We start from the raw sequence: 21,553 nt of genomic DNA, 5'->3' as shown, positions 1-21,553 counted from the left end.
GAAAGTAGAAGATGCACTTAAGGATACAAATTGGGTCATGGCTATGCAAGAAGAGTTGAATGAGTTCAAAAGAAATGAAGTTTGGAAGCTGGTGCCTAGACCAAAGAACAGGTCAATTGTAGGCACAAAGTGGGTCTTCAGAAATAAGAATGATTTTGATGGAACAATCATCGGAAACAAGGCAATATTGGTGGCTAAAGGATATTTCCAACAGGAAGGTATTGACTATGATGAAACATTTGCTCCTATTGCTAGGCTGGAAGCAATCAGAATCTTCTTGGCATATGCTGCTTACAAGAAATTTAAAGTCTTCCATATGGATGTCAAGAGTGCATTTCTTAATGGAGAACTTGAAGAGGAAGTCTATATTGAACAACCACCTGGTTTTGTGGATCCTAAATATCTTGATCATGTTTATAGACTTGACAAAGCACTCTATGGACTAAAGCAAGCACCTAGGGCATGGTATGAGACTCTTTCTCACTTTCTGCTGGAAAGTGGATTCAAAAGAGGTACAATAGATAAAACTTTATTTTATCTGAATCAAGGTAAAGATCTGCTTTTAGTCAAATTTATGTGGATGATATCATTTTTGGATCAACTAATCAAAAACTGTGTGATAAGTTCTCAAAGTTGATGCAATCAAGATATCAAATGAGCATGATGGGAGAGATTATTTACTTCTTGGGATTGCAAATTAAACAGATTGATAATGGGATCTACATCAATCAGTCAAAGTACACAAAGAATCTGCTGAAAAGGTTTAATATGCAAGATAGTACAACAGCAACTACTCCAATGACAACTGCTACAAAGCTTGATCCTCATGAAGGTACAGCAGTTGATGTCTCAAATTACAGAGGTATGATCGGTTCTCTTTTGTACCTAACAGCTAGTAGGCCAGACATTATGTTTGCCACCTGTCTGTGTGCAAGATTTCAGGCAAATTCAAGGGAACCACATCTTATTGCAGTAAAGAGAATTTTCAGATATCTCAAGGGTACTATATCACTTGGTCTCTGATATGCATGGGAAGTTGATTTTGAATTATGTGGTTATTCAGATGTTGACTTTGCTGGTTGCAAAATAGACAGGAAGAGTACATCAGGGAGCTGTCAGTTTTTGGGAGGCAGATTAGTCTCATGGTTCAGTAAGAAGCAGAAATCTATTTCTACTTCAACTGCTGAGGCTGAATATGTTGCAACTGGGAATTGCTGTGCTCAGTTTTTATGGATGAGAAATCAACTCATGGACTATGGATTATTATTTTCAAAAATTCCTATTTATTGTGATAATCAAAGTGCTATTGCTATAACAGGAAACCCAGTGCAACCCTCTCTTACTAAACATATCAACATCAGATATCACTTTATAAGAGAACATGTTATGGAAGGAACAATTGAGCTTCATTTCGTTCCTACTGATCAGCAGTTGGCTGATATCTTCACGAAGCCATTACCTGAAGCAACATTTACAAAGCCTGTCAATGAACTTAGTATGGTTAGTTAGGACAAATAACTTCTTTTCAATTTATATTTGATCAAATCCTGATGTATATTGATCAAATTCTGATATGTCCTAAATGTTGTTCAAAATATTAAGCCAGGAATATTTGATGTATTTTATTATATGCATGATGAATTAAGTGAATTTATTTGCTAATTGTGCATGTATGAATATATATATCATTGTCATCATTACAAATCATTCTAGGGAGACGCGACTTAATAAGACATCTTTTGGTTAAATCATTAAGTTAACTCCACACTTAATAATTGATCAGTCCCCTAGTCCTTTGATATTCCTTTTCCAATCTCGGTTATTTAAACCATCATTCTCATTCTGTCAAATCACCTCTGTCTATACAAAAATCATCCTCTTCACTTTAATTTCTCATATTGCTCTTCTCTATCACTAAAATGGTTCTCTGCAACATGCTCCTGAACTATGAGAGCTTCAATGTAGAGTTTAGTTGTGATGACTGACAGCAAGAATGGCACATCACTGCCATTCCTGACGAAGTGTGGAACTCGGTTCCACAGGAGATTCAGACAGATCTCATGTTCTTTAAGATGGATTTTTTTTCTCCATCTCGATCGTCTAGAGGAAGAAAGATAAGAAATTCTTCGTCGGCAAGAACAAATCATCCGTCTTGTTGTGCTTTTCATGGAGAGTAGGAGGAACTAATAAACATCATCTTGTTCATCTAATTAGACTAGGACTCTCTTGTAATCATCTTTTGCATGTAATCAAAAAAAATTCATGAAATGTACTCTCTTGAATTATTAATAACATTTTGTTTATTTTGCTTACAAGACCTAATCTATGATCTTCATTTGTGTATGCATGTTCTTGTTCTTAAGTGTAGCCTGTTAATCTCTATATCACACTATTAACATCTATCCTTTGATGATTCTTGAGATTAAAATTGTGGTTTTCTAATAAGCTTAAGTTGTTTTCACAAACATCGATGAATTTGAATCGACAAATCCTGACGATTTCAAATCCTGACAGATAAGAGGTACCAAATACTGATGACAGGTTAGCTTATTTTATTTAGAATATTATTGAAAAATGATTTCTAAATTATTTAATGCTGAAAATGTGTTTGTTTTCTTAATTACCGTTTAAAAGTGGATAAACTGTTGAACAAAGTCACACAACGTTTTACTACAAGAGCAGTGCGTTCTTTGTTGCTGATTTCGCACATTACTCCACTTTTTACTCCAATTTTTCAGTAATTATCCTCTATCAGAAGTCTAATTCACCAAGCTTCCTTCTCCAAATGTGTTACATAAAATTGATCTTTGCAAACTTCTTTTTGCACAAGAAATTCTGTGACACATATTATCATACACACAGCCTCACTGTTCACACCTAACGAACATCCTTCCTCAACACTTACAAACATCATGTCATCTTCTGAGCTTTCACCCCTCTTCAGCCAAACAACCATTATTCATGGCAACACTTTTGGAACCAACAACTACTTGGCTCCACTTACACATCAGCAGTTTCCTCAATCTTTTCATGATATACAGGATTTCTAACTCCAATGTCCAATTGGATATGCTCTCATAAATCCTACTAAGGTATCTTACAGGGCTGTAATGCAGGTATGGGATATAGCTCTAGTTAATACAATAAATACTGGTTTCTCTTTTGAATTTGAGAGACACAGGTATGAGGTTGATGATGATGTTCTTGTCCAAGCATTAAGATTGCCTGCCTGTGATGGTGCTCCTGACAATTACACAACTGAGCAGTTGTTTGATATACTCAGAACTCTGAACTACAAAGGTAACATCACAGCAATTGGGAAATTGACAAGAACAAAGTTAAAAAGAGAATGGAACTTCTTTTTTGATTGCATCAATAGATGTTTCTTGAATAAGACAACAAATTTTGATGCTCTTCCCTCCACTTCTCTGAAAATTGGGTATTCTCTTCTCCATTCTGGTAATTTTGACTATAGTAACACAATTTATCAATTCATAATTGCTAGAAGAACATATGCATCAGGTGTCATAGGGTATACTAGATTTCTTCAACTGATTTTTAATTACTTATGCCCTAATGTTGAATTTGATAATGATGAATTGCTTCTTGTATTTCAAATTTCTGAGAAAGCTATTACAGATCATATCAAAAGAGATGAAAAGAATAATTTTTCAGGACTTCCTTTCCTGCCTCAAGAGGTCAGGCAAATTCTATTAAGAAATAGACGTACTCTTTCACAAGTGCCTGCAAATCCTGATGTTGGCACCTTTGTTACAATTCCTGATGCTATGGAACAAGACACTAGAAAAAGTAGAATAGACATCGCCTCAAAGACAACGGTTGTTTCTGGCGCCGATGTAAAAGGTGTTTTAGACATCGATTTTGAGCAAACGATGTCTTTTAGTTTTATAAACATCAGTTTTTTAGCTGAACCGATGTTATATGTCTATTTTTAAAAAATTAATCAGCGCGCCTTCCCCGTTTTCCCCCCTTAGCAAATATTTCATTCCTTCCATGTTTCCCCCTTAGCAAATATTTCATTCCCTCCATGTTTCCCCCTCTATTTTTTGCCTTATCCAAATTCTCCCCCCTCTTTTTCACACACATTTTCCTCTTTTCAATTAAAAATTAAACAAAAAACATTAAAATCATAAAACCAAAAACAAAAAACTCAAAAACATCTCTCTTCACTCTATCCTCTCTGAAGAACACCCACAGCACCTCTTTTCTCTCGAATCTCAATTACGCTCTCTCTCTCTTCACTCTCTCCTCTCTCTGAAGAACACCCAAAGTAATTTCGTCAATCACTACCGAGTTTCACTCCCCTAATCTGCATCATAACTTTTATCTGATTCCGTCCGTATTTTCTTGCCAACGTATCCCAATCCATCTCTACTCTTTTGTAATTACAATCTATCTCTCCTTAATGTTATATTAATGTTTATATGTTTGTGCGTGCATGTATTTGATTTCAATATTATTGATTTTGCAAGATTTCATGACGTTGATGGCGAATAAGAAAGTAATATAGAGGAAAAGAGCCTCTGGATCTGTATTTGCTGTTGCGATTCTTGTATCGTTTTCGATATTAGCTAAATTGAAGTTAAATCTTGAATTTGGTAAGTTTTGAACCCTAATTTTAGAATTGGGCGTTTCAATTTGAAACCCTATTTTTTTTATTGGTTCTAATTAAGCTAAGTTGTACACTCTTTAATTGTAGAATTATAAATTGTTGATTTTTTAGTTGGATTAATGTTCAATTTATTCGATGATTTGACTTTTGTATTGGGTATTGATTGACATGATTATTGGTTGTAGTGAAGGTTTGTGATAACATGACGAGTTATACAGAGTATTTGTGACAGTGTATATATGGTACAAGAAGTAAAGTAGTGATAAAATTTAGAATTATAATTATTTCCAATTTATTGGTTGTAACTAAGTGTTTAATTTTTTTATGCTTTCTGGATTATAATTTTGGAGATGTCGATACTCTGTTCTCTTATATTGTTGAGTTGATGATTGTGTGCGATAGATTCAGAATTTTGTTATTGTTGATTTTGTGGAGTCGGTATAAATCATTGTTTTAATATCCAAACACTGCAACTATAATATGTATGCATTTATCAGTGTATGTGTGTAATGAAGCTGTATGTTTGACATGATTTTTCGAAAACTAAGCCAGTTTCTCCCCACAAGGGACAAGGGGTCGAGGCAAATCCTCTATATCTTTAGGATACTGATATTAAGTCAATATCTAGCACAATTTAATGAAATTTTAATACTTTGTGTCATGTGTCTGCTGCAGTGTTGTGTGATGTTTCACACTTTTACTTAACTGGCATATATTTTTTCCCAATAACTTGCAAACACATTTGCCCTCAGATTTTGTAAGCATGTAAATAATTTTCTTTACCATGTTAACAGCTCCTAATACCGGAAATGGCTTGGATATGGAGAACTACAGTTGGGGTCAGTCTCTGGAAGAGGTCACTATCAACATTCCAGTGCGTCTCGGAACAAAATCTAGGTCCATTTCGTTTGAGATGAAAGTGCTTTGTGCTTTTCTAGTTAATGCAATTTCCCATACCTTAACCTTTATCTTTCTAGGAAACATGTATTAATTTGTATTGATCCACAGTCTGACATTCTTGCAGGGGGGGCTCTATCAACAAATAAAGCTTGATGATAGTATCTGGAGCCTGGGTAAGTCATCAAGTTTCTCACGGAATATGATTAGTAAAACACTTTCACATATCATATTTATATTATTATTAAAACACTTTCCATACTCTTTCAAGTAGGACAAAATGCAATGGTGAAAGTACTTGGTTAAAGGTGATCCAGAAGTAGACACTCAAAAGGTAGAGCCGAAGAGCAGCAAGCTATCTGATCTAGATGGAGAAACCCGATCAACTGTGGAGCAGGTGACTTCTTCTCTTCATGAGTTTTCGTTTGCTTCAGAAACTGGTCCTTATTAATTTTATGATGTTGAACAGCCATCACGTTAATCTGCATACTCCTAAACAAGCTTATATACTTTGAGAGTCCATTTTTTATGTGTCCATAACTTGGAATCTGCTGCCCCAGGGAAATTGTTTTTATTAAACTTATTACAGATGCTTCGATGCATATTCTGCAAAATTTAAAAGTCAATGAATGTCTGTTAGTTACAACTAAACAGAGTGTAGGCTGTAGACATTTATATAATTCAAGTTTATCTTTTTTCATAGTTTCATTATAACCACTGTAAGCCAAAACTGCATGATAAACTTAAACAAACAACCTCTACCTTTTATTTTTTTCTAATCTGAAGCACCAAACACTTACTAAGACTGGGACAAATAGATTTTCGTCTTTTCAAACATAATAAATTTTGGTGTAAGAAAATCAAGGAGAATATTAATGGTTTCTCCAGATGATTTGGTCTACACTATTTGCAAGCATCTGCGTCCAGTTGCTAGATTTTCATTACCAGCATACGAAACAAATTAAAGTGCTTAAAATGGCCATTCTGTCCGACTATCACATTATTTGCTATCTTAAGACTATCAGTTGAACTTATTGTTTCAAGTTAGTAGCCCATTTTAAACAAGTCAACTTGGTTGTATATACTTTCAGAAAATTTTAAATTTGTCTACTTAATAAACATGAAATTCTGCACCTGTAATTTATTTTTAATGTTCAATTAAAGAACAGCTTAATTGGTTGGCTCAGTAGACAGATATTAAATAGTCTGTTTTGCTGAAAAAGAAACCATTAGTCACCCCCGCCTGGCTTCCTAAAGAATTTGATTCCTTGTCCGACAAATCTTTGCACCTAAAGGTGGCCTGTAAAATTTCCCTGACAAAACTTTTGACAATTTATGTACTTAAATGCTGGCATGGTTTGTAAATGTTTGTAAGACAAGAGGCTGATTCGGTCAGTTATGCGCAATTATGTCTCATTGGTTCTCCATTTATTAGGACAACCCTTCAGAGAAAGATAGCAACCAAGGTACTCTTGAAGTTTCTAAGCTTGATTTTGCTGTGACAAATGATGAATTCCGGCAACTATTTGGTGTTTATGGAGACATCAAGGAGGTAAGATATTAAAAACTCTATATTAGACTTAAAAATGTATTTAGCATTTTAGGAAATTGACCAATTGCTTATGAATTGCAGATTCATGATGGTCCATATAATAGAATTCTATGATGTTAGATCTGCTGAGGCTGCTCTTCGTGCATTAAACATGAGTCAATTGGCAGGGAAGCTTGATCTAAGACATCCTGATGGTAATACAAGGTAAGAGTGTACAGTATAAAATTGTTGTTATTCAATATTTCTTTGTCCCGCACTTGAAGAAATTAGTCTTGTTGTTTCAAAATTAGTCTAGAGTTTGTGATATACAACTAGGCAAGTTGCTTCTAGGACAAAACTGGCACTAGATCAGTTCTAAAGTTTAAGTACATGCACAGTTGGATTTGTACTATGTTGTAACTTATGATACAATCATACTGATTTTCTGTATGACGTATCAATTTATTAATTATTTTCACTTTTTTGGCACATGAAAGACTATTATGCATGTCCATTGTTGCACCGGGGATGCTTTTTTCTTTAGATTGTTATGTAAAAGTTACCTCTAAGAGCACTCTACTAGCCCTCTTTGAAAAGTCCACTCCCTTTCTAAAAGAAATAAATAGAGAATTACAGAGTAAAGGGCAAGGAAGGGATTGGAAGTAGGAATATTGAAGAATTTTAAATTCTAGGACATGTAGTATCTAACTACTCCTATCTGCATTCTAGCTAAGTAGTATTGGAATTTATATTTTCCTTTTCTTTGTCAAGTACCATCGGGTATGCTGGTACAGTTCGGCATGCTTTAAAATTTGATGTGTGATTACTTTGCAAAAAAAAGATTGATATGTGATTGCAAAGGACCATAATTTTAAGAATATCTTCACACTCAAAGTACAACTGTATTTAGTAACAGGAGCTGGTTCAATTTTCAGGGTCTTCAACGCATTAGGCCAAATCGCATTTGCATTTGTAGGGCATGCTATGACACTGGAAATTTAGACCACAATTTCATCTATTCGAGAGAAGCCCTCCAGAATTCAGGCCAACTTTCTATGTTTAGATTACATGTTACCGGATATTATAGCTAGTGCACAATTACCTGTTGTATTTGATATTTGGATACTGGTTGATGAATCTATAGACAATTTGGTATTATGTAGTAATTGGTTTTGGAAATTTTTGGTTTGGCAATTTTTTTAGTTTGGAAAATTTTTGGCATCAGTACAAAATTGATGTCTATTAAGGCTTAATATATCAGTTTAAGTAGTACATAAACATCAGTTTATAAAAAAACCCGATGTTAATTACCACAACAGACAAAGGCATAAGAATATAGAACTGATGTTAAAGAGAACTTTAGACAACGTTTGGTTAAAAAATGATGTTATTAATTCTCATAGACATCAGTTCAATGACTATAGAAATCAGTTCTCAGATAGGAACCGATGTTAAAGGTTCAATTCACATCGGTTTTGCTTGAAAATCGATGTTATCGGTATTAGTAATATCAGTTTAATAGACAAAATGAAACATTTTGCTTATCTGGCATATGTTTAAATTGATAAAAATATCATATTATATTAATATATAAATAATAGATATGCATTAAAAATTTAACATCAAGATATAGATATCGGTTTCATACAAAAAACCGATGTTATATGTCCTCTTTCACATCAGTTTAAAAACGATGTTAAATGGGGGGTCTTTAACATCACCCACGAAGACATCGGATTTTGTCATTCATAGACATCGGTTTTTAGCCGATGTCCATTGACGTTTTTCTAGTAGTTGTTAGGGCGAAAACACGCGCTAATATTCACGCAAGTATACGCGTTCGCAAGTAATATAGAATATTTTCTAGTTCGTTCCCTCAGAGACTCAGACTAAATTATTGTCTAATTAAACTCACTCACCAATGTATGATTACTTCTCAATGTTAAGACACTAACACTTAAAATTGTTGATTAAATATTAACTATAATTAACTACTTAATTAATCACTTAACTAACACTTCAATTTATCAGTAATAAAACACTCATGAGATCACAACTTCATTATTACTTCCTTCTATAGCCATTATTATTACCTTTAGCATGTGACATTGATGATATTAATCGAATAACACGAAACTGATAAAATCCAACTTTCATTGTACTAATACCATTCTACCAAGCATCCACAATTAAGATAGAAGTTGAATAGTCATCAATTATGTTGAGTTCCCATATGTCTACAGAAATTGACAACACAACGATTTAAGCACAAGTTATTCCTTTTGATTACATAGGGCAAATAAAACTGTTAGAGTTACCCACTAATCATGCACAACGTACATGAACCTATGCTAGCATGGCAAGTTCTAAATCTCAAGATCCATCGTCGCTTTACAAGAGATTAACACCCTATCTTATATATTCGCGACGCACATAAGACGAATACGCACAACCAATACTAGATATCATGCAATCATCACACACTAAAGTATTAAACGATTAACTAAAGAATTCCATAATAAATCCGTTGCAACCCCATGATCACGATTAGCCCATAATAGTACTTATCGTCATCATGGGTTCATATGAAATCATGATAAACAAACACAAGAAAATAATAACTAAACTAATTATATTAAAACAGAGTACGTCACAAGAGTAAATAAGTTCAAAGCAAGAAAACTAGCATCTAACGTTACAACGAAACAAGAATCACAAGAAGATATGTTTCCTCTTCGTTGCGGTGTGCTAAATCGGTCTTCTTCCTTATCTCCTTCGCTTCTTGCGTAAAAACACAATCTTCTTTAATCCACACTTGTGAAAACGTCTCAAATCTACTTATATAATAGTCCCATAAAACTCAGATTTCATAGAAGTGGAAACCAAACAGAAGTAGAAGTCCTAAAATAATTTGTCTTTTTTCCCGACCCTGCGCGGCCGCTCAGCATAGCTGAGCGGGCGCTCAGCTTGCTGCGCGGCCGCTCAGCAATGCTGAGCGGGCGCTCAGACCTCTACTGGAAAAAATCTGATTTTTCTCCGTTTCTTTGCCGTAATCTGCCCGTTTCTTTCCTCTCGCAATGGTGAACACATGCCAAGGCTTATTCTTGATGATTCCTCCCCTGAAATGCAACTAAACCCTGAAATGCATAAACACTAGAAAAACGCATCAAATACATAAAATACTTGATTTTAAGACACCAATTTAAGCCATTTTAAGACGTTCTAAGTGGTATAAAATGCCACTTATCACACCCCCAAACTTAAATCGATGCTTGCCCTCAAGCGTCACAGACTCAAAAACAAATAAAAACATGCATGAATGCAATCTATATGAAAATGCAGCGATCCCCCTTACTACAATTAACCAACCAAATTGCCACATCTCAACGAATGCAGTTAGACAACTAAAGATCAATAAACTCATGCAAACGGACATACAGCCAGAAACGTGGTGTGTGCAAATGCTTAACAGATATGCTTCGGAACTAGACCAATTACTATGACTAGACTATCCTCAAGGCAATCCTACGATTATACAAAGAATAAAAAATTCTAGGCACAAAGTGATATACAACACTACAAGAACTCTGGAGCTTATTACGGAATCGTGCTTTTTATTTACAACTCAAATGCTTATTTGACCGTACAATGAGTGAGGTCCACAAAAGACTTATACAATGGTATCCATGTAACAAGAGTTAGGTTAGCGGATCCCAGACTCTAAAAGCCTTAGGTCACTAGGCACAAAGTCCCCTAAGAACTTAATAACTCGAATACCAAAGAGCCCACTCTTGATCAATTATGCATAAATTTTTTTTTTTTCTCTGAGCAAGTGCGTTTCGCTCCATCTTGCTCAACCCTAGACTACTCACACCATATGCGAGCCGGCTACTAGCCATTTGACGCCTAGCCACAACTAGCAACAACTTCCATATTTTTTTTCTCCAAAATTTTTCTTTTTCATGCCTTTATCACTAAGAACCTATAATCGAATTCTAAGCATAATAAGTAGATTGACCTTGAAAACAACCAAATCATAACAACAATCTAGCCCTTACGCATTCTCTAAGACTTAGTGGACTTACAATTGTTTCTAGCATGCATATCAACCTACACAACTTAATATCACTTTAATGCTATCACTACACTCGCATCAATATCACAATTCAGTCGATAAATCATTGCAAAAGGGATCATGGTAAATGCATGAGCTACATGACATTCATAACAAAAAAAACTATATGGCATAAATTATGCAACTATATGAACTAAACTATCATGAATATGCAACTAAATGACACACACACAATATTCCTTAACTACCACCCCCAAACTAAAAATCTTCACTGTCCTCAGTGAAAGTAGTAGAAAGGAACACAGGGTATACCTACTCGGAGTCATCATCATCATCACCCTCAGTGGGTGGAGTATCAGGCAGCGGGTATGCAGAGTCCTCACCAAAAACTGGCCACTGGATATCAGCTCCAAGGCCTCGAAAAGCAGTCCCTAACGCAAGGGTGAGCTCCTGAGCAAACCTGCTCTGCGTCTCATACATGGCATCCATCCACCGTGAAAGCCTCCTATACTGGGCATCAACCATCCCAGCACCCTCCTGAGCTCTCGAAGAACCAGCCTCATCACGCCCTGGCCTAGCCATAGTAGCACCTCGTGCTGGACGCCCTCCTGGAAGACGAGAACCCAGCCCATGCTCCTCAGGCTCACCACCGGTCCACTCCTGCATCCCATTCAGAGTGCCAGAATCAATCGGAGCTGCTGGCAACTGCAACTGCTCATGAGCCGGCCAGTTCACTCCCATTGCTCGGCATAGCTTCGTAACCGTAGACGCATAAGGGATGTTCATATGCTTCGCTCCCCTCAAAAACTTCAGAATTCCTTGGTAGATAAACTCACCAAGGTCCACATAGTATTCCTCATTCAGAATTCCCCACAACAACTGTGCTCTCTCAACTGTGACCTCGTGTGCATGCGAAGAAGGCAAAATATTAGCACAAATAAATGCATTCCATGCACGGGCATACCTGTTCATGGCGATCGCCGGAAAGTGACGATACTCATTAGTGCCGGTCCTGCAGGTCCAAACTGTGCCCGGTCGACAGAGAGTCGCATAAATCAAATCCAAGTCAAAATCCTCAGCAGTCTTTTCATTCCAGTTCTCCTCCTCGGGCTTCCTCTCTCGCTGTGCAATCACACGGCGAATCACCGCAGGATGATAATCAACCGTCAGCCCACGAACCACAGAAAACCCATTCTTTTCGGCCTTCGCGTTCGCGTAGAACTCGCGAATAAAGCTCATCGGTACTGCTTCGAGTGACTCACAAAAAGCTATCCACCCCTTCTCTGCAATCATGGGCAGCAACTCACCATCCCTCCCCGATGGTAAAAACCCCCTCTCCTTCAGAATCGGCTTCCCCAACAGCCTAGTGTACTCCTCCGCAGCTCTGTCAGTTAACCGAGCCCTTGCAGCAGTACCCCTCGATGAATCAGCAGTAGGAACTGTGCTGCTGCTGTCAATAGTGCGTGCTCTCTTGGGTGCCATTGATTCGTGAATAAAAGTGTGTAAAAACTGATTTTTGATGTTTGTGAGAGCGTTTAAGTGTAGGAAGTTTTGTGGGAGATATGTAGGATAGGTGTATGTATATATAGGGTGTGGATTAGATTAGGGTTTGGGAATTAAGGAGTAAAATGATGGGGTAGTGGGAACAAATCGTGGGTTTATGGGCTAAAACTGTTTTTGTGTTTTTTTTTCTTTTTTTTTCTGAACTGTAAAAAAAATTTTGGTACTCGACCCCTGAGCGGTCGCTCAGCAAAACTGAGCGGGCGCTCAGCTTGCTACGCGGTCGCTCAGCAAAGCTGAGCGGGCGCTCAGCTTGCTGCGCGGTCGCTCAGCAAAGCTGAGCGGGCGCTCAGGGGGTCACTGGAAAAAAAAATTTCAGCCCCTGTTTTCTGATTTTTTTGTGTTTTTGGATAGGTTATTAACTTCTAAGAGTTCCTGCAACAACAATTCATGGGTTGCCTCCCACGCAGCGCTTCTTTTTCGTCATTAGCTTGACGTTTCGTACCCTTCTCAAGTAGTCAACAAAATGGCACTAACCACTTCTCGGTTTGCCATGTCCCCATAGTAGTGCTTCAACCGCTGACCGTTAACCTTGAATGCTTGGTCCGGATCATTCTCAAAAATTTCCACCGCTCCATGTGGAAACACAGTTTTGACAATAAAAGGTCCAGACCACCTTGATTTCAACTTCCCAGGAAAAAGTCGGAGCCGAGAGTTGAATAAAAGAACTTATTGCCCTGGCACAAATAACTTAGGATGTAGCTTCCTATCGTGCCACCTCTTCACCTTTTCCTTATACATTTTGTTATTCTCGTACGCTTGAAGTCGAAATTCATCAAGTTCATTAAGCTGAAGCATTCTTTTCTTACCAGCTGCATCTAAATCCAGGTTCAACTTCTTCAATGCCCAGTAGGCCTTATGCTCAAGCTCTGCAGGTAGATGACATCCCTTACCGTACACCAACTGAAACGGTGACATCCCAAGTAGAGTTTTGTATGCTGTTCTGTAAGCCCAAACAGCTTCATCGAGCTTTAAAGACCAATCCTTCCTTGACGGATAAACAACCTTCTCTAGAATGCGCTTTATCTCTCTGTTAGACACTTCCGCTTGACCATTTGTTTGCGGATGATAGGCAGTAGCTACTCGATGATTCACATTATAACGCTGCATCATAGAAGTGAACTTACGGTTGCAAAAATGCGATCCTTCATCACTTATGATTACCCGGGGTGTTCTAAACCTTGTGAAAATTTGCTTATGAAGAAAATTTAGCACTGCCTTTGCATCATTTGTCGGTAAAGCTTTAACTTCGACCCATTTTGAGACATAATCGAGGTACCAGCAAGATGTACTGATTATTGCAAGACGAGATAAAAGGCCTCATGAAATCGATTCCCCACACATCAAAGACCTCGACTTCAAGCATCACATTTAATGGCATCTCATCCTTCCTTGACAAATTTCCCACTCTTTGGCAACGGTCACACCTTAAAACAAACTGATGAGCATCCTTGAACAAAGTAGGCCAGAAAAAACCTGCTTGTAGAATACGAGCTGCTGTCTTCTCACCACCATAGTGTCCACCATAAACCGTGGAATGGCAGTCTCGTAATATCCCCTCCGTCTCACAGAACGGGATACATCTCCTGATGATCTGGTCAGCTCCCTGTCTAAACAAATATGGTTCATCCCACATATACCACTTCACCTCATGCAGAAACTTCTTCTTTTGAGCGGATGTCAAATTAGGAGGCATTATATTGCTGACGAGATAGTTTACAATATTTGCAAACCATGGTTCTTCCTCCTGAATTGCAAACAACTGCTCATCCGGAAAAGATTCATTGATTAAAGTCCTATCCTGTGAAGTAGAATCGGGATTCTTCAATCTAGAGAGATGGTCAGCTACTTGATTCTCAGTACCTTTTCTATCTTTGATCTCTAACTCAAATTCCTGAAGTAAAAGCACCCAACGAATGAGTCTCGGCTTCGAATCCTTCTTGGAAACTAGATAGCGAATAGCTGCATGATCAGTGAATACTGTTACTTTCGTACCAAGTAGATACGATCGAAATTTCTCAAACCCAAAGACTATAGCCAAAAGCTCCTTCTCAGTAGTGGTGTAGTTCAATTGGGCACCATTTAAGGTCTTACTCGCATAGTAGACCACATGGAAGAGGTTTTTCTGGCGCTGTCCCAGAACTGCACCTACCGCATAATCACTCGCATCACACATCATCTCAAACGATTCTGTCCAATCTGGTGCTGTAATAACTGGTGCAGTGATCAAACTCTTCTTGAGAGTCTCGAATGCTGCCAAACATTCATCATCAAATTTGAAAGGCACATCTTTCTCAAGCAAATTGCACAACGGCTTAGATATCTTTGAAAAGTCCTTGATGAATCGCCGATAAAAACCCGCATGACCAAGAAAACTACGGATTCCTTTCACAGAATTAGGTGGGGGAAGATTTTCAATGACTCCCACCTTGGCCTTGTCCACCTCCAGACCCTTGCTAGAGACCTTATGCCCAAGGATAATGCCTTCACGCACCATAAAATGACATTTCTCCCAATTGAGCACCAAATTAGTTTCCACGCATCTTTTGAGTACGGCGCGCAGATTATTCAAACATTCATCATATGAGTGTCCAAAGACGGAGAAGTCATCCATGAACACTTCGACGTTATTTCCAATCATGTCAGAGAATATAGCCATCATACATCTCTGAAAAGTGGTCGGGGCGCCACATAACCCAAACAAAACTCTGCGAAAAGCAAACGTGCTAAATGGACAAGTGAAGGTAGTCTTTTCCTGATCCTCTGGTGCAATACAAATCTGATTATACCCGAAATAACCATCCAGAAGACAAAAATACTCATGACCCTCCAATCTGTCAAGCATCTGATCAATAAATGGAAGAGGAAAGTGATCCTTCCTTGTGGCTTTGTTCAATTTTCTATAATCCATGCATACTCTCCATCCTGTAACTGTTCGAGTAGGGATGAGCTCATTCTTTTCATTTGCGACCACAGTGATACCTCCTTTCTTAGGTACACATTGTACGGGGCTCACCCACGAGCTGTCAGAAATAGGATAAATGATGCCTGCATCCAGCCATTTCAGAATTTCTTTCTTCACCACTTCCTTCATGATGGGATTCAGTCTTCGCTGCTGTTCCACAGTTGGCTTACTACCTTCCTCTAGCCGAATTTTATGCATTCAATATGAAGGACTTATCCCCTTGATGTCTGCTATGGTCCATCCTATAGCCGATTTAAATTCTCTCAAAATCTTTAAGAGCTTGTCTTCCTCACTACCTGAAAGGTCAGATGAAATAATAACAGGTAACGTAGATGAATCACCTAAAAAAGCATACCTCAAGTGTTCAGGTAATGGCTTGAGCTCCAAGGTAGGTGCTTCCTCTATTGATGGTTTGAGCTTCCCTTCAGCATTCTTAAGGTCAGAAGTACCCAGAGATTTAAATGGTATGTCCAGCTTTCGCTTTCAGGGAGAAGCGTTCAGATATTGTAATTGCTCGTTGCCATCTTCATCATCGCTGTCAAAATCCCCCACTAAGGCCTTTTCCAATGCATCAGACATTAGCATGTGATCGAGTTCCGAAATAACCGCAGAATCAATCACATCCAATTTTAAGCACTCCTCATCTTCTGTAGGGAATTTCATTGCCTTGAATACGTTGAAGGTCATTTCCTGATCTTGGACCCGCATAGTAAGTTCACCTTTTTGCACATCTATCAAGGTATGACCAGTAGCCAAGAAAGGCCTTCCCAAGATTATGGGAATCTTCTTATCTTCCTCAAAATCCAGAATAACAAAATCCGCAGGAAAGAAGAGCTTATCCACCTTGACGAGCACATCCTCAAATATGCCCCTTGGGTAAGTAATGGAACGGTCAGCCAATTGTAGCGACATGTATGTGGGTTTTGGATCAGGCAGATCCAGCTTTTTAAAGATCGACAACGGCATCAGATTAATGCTTGCTCCCAAATCACAAAGGCACTTGTCAAAAGTCAGATTGCCAATGGTGCAAGGAATGGTGAAGCTTCCTGGATCTTTCAGTTTTGGTGGTAAATTTTGCTGCAGAACAGCGCTGCATTCTTCCGTGAGAGCAACGGTTTCAAGGTCATCCAGTTTCACCTTCCTTGAAAGAATAGTCTTCATAAACTTCGCATAACTAGGAATTTGTTCAAGAGCCTCAGCGAAAGGTATATTGATGTGAAGTTTCTTGAACACCTCCAGAAACTTCCCGAACTGTCTATCCAGCTTTTGTTGCTGCAATCTCTTAGGAAAAGGTGGTGGAGGATAGAGCTGTTTCTCCCCTGTATTAGCCTCAGGCAGAGTGTGTTCAACAGTAGTCTTCCTTGGTTCCACCGCTTTCTCCTTTTGCTTAGATTCTTCATCTCTAATTTCAGCTTCTACTTCTTTTGCCTTTTCAGAATCAGCTACTTTTCCAGACCTTAAGGTAATAGCCTTGACTTGCTCTTTAGCTTCCTTCCTGCCTGGTACTTCCGTGTCACTGGGAAGAGTGCCAGGTTGACGATTGAGCACTGCATTGGCTAATTGACCAATTTGATTTTCCAAGGTCTTGATAGAAACCGCCTGATTCTTGCACAACAGCTTAAGTTCCTCAAAATCAGCACTAGTAGGTGCAGCTGTACTTCCCTGTTGAGGATATGATTGCCTTGTAGCATACTGCTGTGGTTGCTGGAATCCAGGTGGGTTAAACTGTTTACTCACTCCTTGCTGATATGGTGGCTGAATAGCATTCTGATTATTCCCCCAGCTGAAATTTGGATGATTTCTGTTGTTAGGATGATAGGTCGCTGGCACAGGCTGTTGTTGTCGCTGATAATTATTCACATACTGAACAGATTCATTGACAAGAGAACACTGATCCGTAGCATGAGAACCTGCACAAAGCTCACAAACCATAGCTATTTGATTAACTCCATATGTAGCCAGAGAATCAACCTTCATTGATAGCGCTTGGAGCTGGGCTGCAATAGCGGTGGCTGCATCAACTTCCAGAATACCTGCTACCTTGCCTGACGTCATCCTCTGAGTTGGGTTTTGATGCTCATTTGCAGCCATCGTCTCTATAAGATTATACGCCTCAGTATAGCTTTTAGCCCATAAGGCGCCTCCAGCTGCTGCATCAAGCATGGGCCGAGATTGGGCCCCCAAACCATTATAGAAACCAGTGATCACCATCCAATCCGGCATTCCATAATGTGGACATTTTCTCAACATTTCCTTGTAGCGTTCCCAAGCCTCGCACATAGATTCTGTAGGTTGCTGCGCAAACTGAGTAAGAGCACTCCTCATAGCAGCAGTCTTTGCCATCGGATAAAACTTCACCAGAAACTTTTGCGCAAGATCTTGCCACGTAGTGATGGACCCAGCTGGTTCAGAATGTAACCAGTCTTTAGCCTTGTCCCTCAGTGAGAATGGGAAAAGCCTCAACTTGATAGCCTCATCAGTCACGCCATTATACTTAAAAGTGTTGCAGATCTCGACAAAATTCCTTCTGTGCATGTTGGGGTCTTCAGTTGCCGCTCCTCCAAAAGAAACAGAATTCTGCACCATCTGAATAGTGCCCGGCTTGATTTCAAAGGTGTTAGCTTGAATAGCCGGATGAAGGATGCTTGACTGAATGTCATCAATTTTAGGCCGAGAAAAATCCATAAGAGCTGGATCAGCTTGAACAATACGATCTCCCATGTTTACTGGTTCTTTCTGCTCAGTTCCTGAATCCGAATCCTCAAAATCTAACTTCTCCGGAATATCAAGAACTTCGTCTGTCTCCTCAGCTGTATCTAAAGTCCTCTTGCGAGCACGAGAACGAGTTTGCATAAACGCTTGCTAAAGTACCTGAAACACAACCGGAAAAAATAAGTAACTACTACGTCCTAATCACTGAGTCCTAATGACCAATGATGGTAAGTACATAAACTAAACAAATACGTCGAGTCCCCGGCAGCGGCGCCAAAAACTTGTTAGGGTGAAAACACGCGCTAATATTCACGCAAGTATACGCGTTCGCAAGTAATATAGAATATTTTCTAGTTCGTTCCCTCAGAGACTCAGACTAAATTATTGTCTAATTAAACTCACTCACCAATGTATGATTACTTCTCAATGTTAGGACACTAACACTTAAAATTGTTGATTAAATATTAACTATAATTAACTACTTAATTAATCACTTAACTAACACTTCAATTTATCAATAATAAAACACTCATGAGATCACAACTTCATTATTACTTCCTTCTATAGCCATTGTTATTACCTTTAGCATGTGACATTGATGATATTAATCGAATAACACGAAACTGATAAAAGCCAACTTTCATTGTACTAATACCATTCTACCAAGCATCCACAATTAAGATAGAAGTTGAATAGTCATCAATTATGTTGAGTTCCCATATGTCTACAGAAATTGACAACACAACGATTTAAGCACAAGTTATTCCTTTTGATTACATAGGGCAAATAAAACTGTTAGAGTTACCCACTAATCATGCACAACGTACATGAACCTATGCTAGCATGGCAAGTTCTAAATCTCAAGATCCACCGTCGCTTCACAAGAGATTAACACCCTATCTTATATGTTCGCGACGCACATAAGACGAATACCCATAACCAATACTAGATATCATGCAATCATCACACACTAAAGTATTAAACAATTAACTAAAGAATTCCATAATAAATCCGTTGCAACCCCATGATCACGATTAGCCCATAATAGTACTTATCGTCATCATGGGTTCATATGAAATCATGATAAACAAACACAAGAAAATAATAACTAAACTAATTATATTAAAACAGAGTACGTCACAAGAGTAAATAAGTTCAAAGCAAGAAAACTAGCATCCATCGTTACAACGAAACAAGAATCACAAGAAGATATGCTTCCTCTTCGTTGCGGTGTGCTAAATCGGTCTTCTTCCTTATCTCCTTCGCTTCTTGCGTAAAAATACAATATTCTTTAATCCACACTTGTGAAAACGTCTCAAATCTACTTATATAATAGTCCCATAAAACTCAGATTTCATAGAAGTGGAAACCAAACAGAAGTAGAAGTTCTAAAATAATTTGTCTTTTTTCCCGACCCTGCGCGGCCGCTCAGCATAGCTGAGCGGGCGCTCAGCTTGCTGCGCGGCCGCTCAGCAATGCTGAGCGGGCGCTCAGACCTCTACTGGAAAAAATCTGATTTTTCTCCGTTTCTTCGCCGTAATCTGCCCGTTTCTTTCCTCTCGCAATGGTGAACACATGCCAAGGCTTATTCTTGATGATTCCTCCCCCGAAATGCAACTAAACCCTGAAATGCATAAACACTAGAAAAACGCATCAAATACATAAAATACTTGATTTCAAGACACCAATTTAAGCCATTTTAAGACGTTCTAAGTGGTATAAAATGCCACTTATCAGTAGTGTACTCATCTTGTTTCTAACCCAAGCATTTCTTTTACCAAACAGAACTCTAATCCAGCTCCTAAATTAACCTCCTCTGATATCTCCCAAAAGGCATCAGTTGTAATAAAGAAAAGACTGGTTAAGAAATCTGTTCAATCTAAACAGAGAGCTCAACAGGCCTCATTGAGTGAGAGTGAGAAGAAAGAAGAATGCTTTCTAGTACGGAAACGAAGGCTGATCATGCAAGATGATTCTAACTCTGATGATCAGATGCCTATTGGACCAAGAATGAAGACAACGAGATCAACAGTAGCAACTCCTGATGACTCTGTTGACATAACTGGAACTAAAGAGCCAACTACTGATGCTAGTGCTCTAATCAAAAAGGTTCCGGTAAAAAAAGAAACTGATGAACCCAAGTACACTGCCAAGAGTATGCAGAAAAGAAAAGTTGAAGATGTTATTAGGTACATCAGAAAGAAGAAAAAGACTCAGTCCTTTGATATGGATGTTAGTCCACAAGAACCTAAGTCTCAAAGGGATTTAGACACTGAGAAACATCCAGTCACACTAGAACCATCTTCTCAAAGGAAAGATGCAGACAAAGAGGTTGCACAAATAATTGTTGATTTTGCTCAAGGTAATATCTTTGTTGATTCTGAAAAACTGCTGCAAGAAAAGAAGGCTCATCAGAATGTCTTGTCAAAGGTGGATGCAGTTATTAATGATCTTATGTTCGAGGAGAGTACACAAGAACCTTCACCAATCATTGCTGAAGCCGCTCATAGTCCTCTGGCCCCACAAGAACCATCAGTTCAAAGTACTGATGATGGTCTAGTGCATCCTTATGACAAATCAAATCATGACACTACAACAACTCCTGATGCTGACCAATTGACAATTCGAGCAGTTTCTACTAATGACTCATTGTTGCGAGCTAGTTTGTTAAAGCATCCTGATGCTGTGTTTGTCCCTCCACTGACATACTTCCACTTGAGAATTCATCTTCAGGTATTTCTTATTTTTCTCTATTGTTCCCAATGTTTGTATGATTATAAATAATCTCTTATTTGACGTTACCTCTATTTATATGACAAGCATACTACTCTTCTCATCCACCTCTTATTTCTTTGCAAAATGTGTGATTGTGCCTTTTTGTGAGATTGTATGAAAAGATTTTGTGAGCAAATTTAATTTTGAGTGGCAGTCTCCTGTACTGGCAAAAGGAGAGGTTTATAAGTCTTTTTCTTGCTTATAAACTTTCTTATGTGAGAATCATATTACTATTAAAAGTAATATATTGTGTGAGAAGTGATGAGATCACTTGAAAAGAAAAGGGAGATTTAGGTGTTACAATGTTTTCTATTTCAGGATCTCATCAGAAATAGATAATTATTGCTAAGGATCCTCTCAAAGGCAAAGCAATTTTACCAAGCTCTGCAAATTCTTCTGAGAGTC

The 21,553-nt window shown here is 38.2% G+C and overlaps 1 non-coding gene across 1 annotated transcript; it reads left to right on the top strand.

Moving 5' to 3' along the window:
- Positions 1 to 17,882: 17,882 nt before the first annotated feature.
- LOC141680520 (small nucleolar RNA R71) lies at positions 17,883 to 17,989 on the top strand. The gene has a single exon (XR_012558352.1). It is a non-coding gene; the product is annotated as a small nucleolar RNA R71 (small nucleolar RNA).
- The last annotated feature ends 3,564 nt before the right edge of the window (positions 17,990 to 21,553 follow it).

Source organism: Apium graveolens, chromosome 1 (assembly GCF_009905375.1).
Source record: "Apium graveolens cultivar Ventura chromosome 1, ASM990537v1, whole genome shotgun sequence".
NCBI classification, from domain to species: Eukaryota; Viridiplantae; Streptophyta; class Magnoliopsida; order Apiales; family Apiaceae; genus Apium; species Apium graveolens.
The sequence above is the reverse complement of the archived record's forward strand: the minus strand, read 5'-3'. Positions and strand labels throughout refer to the sequence as shown.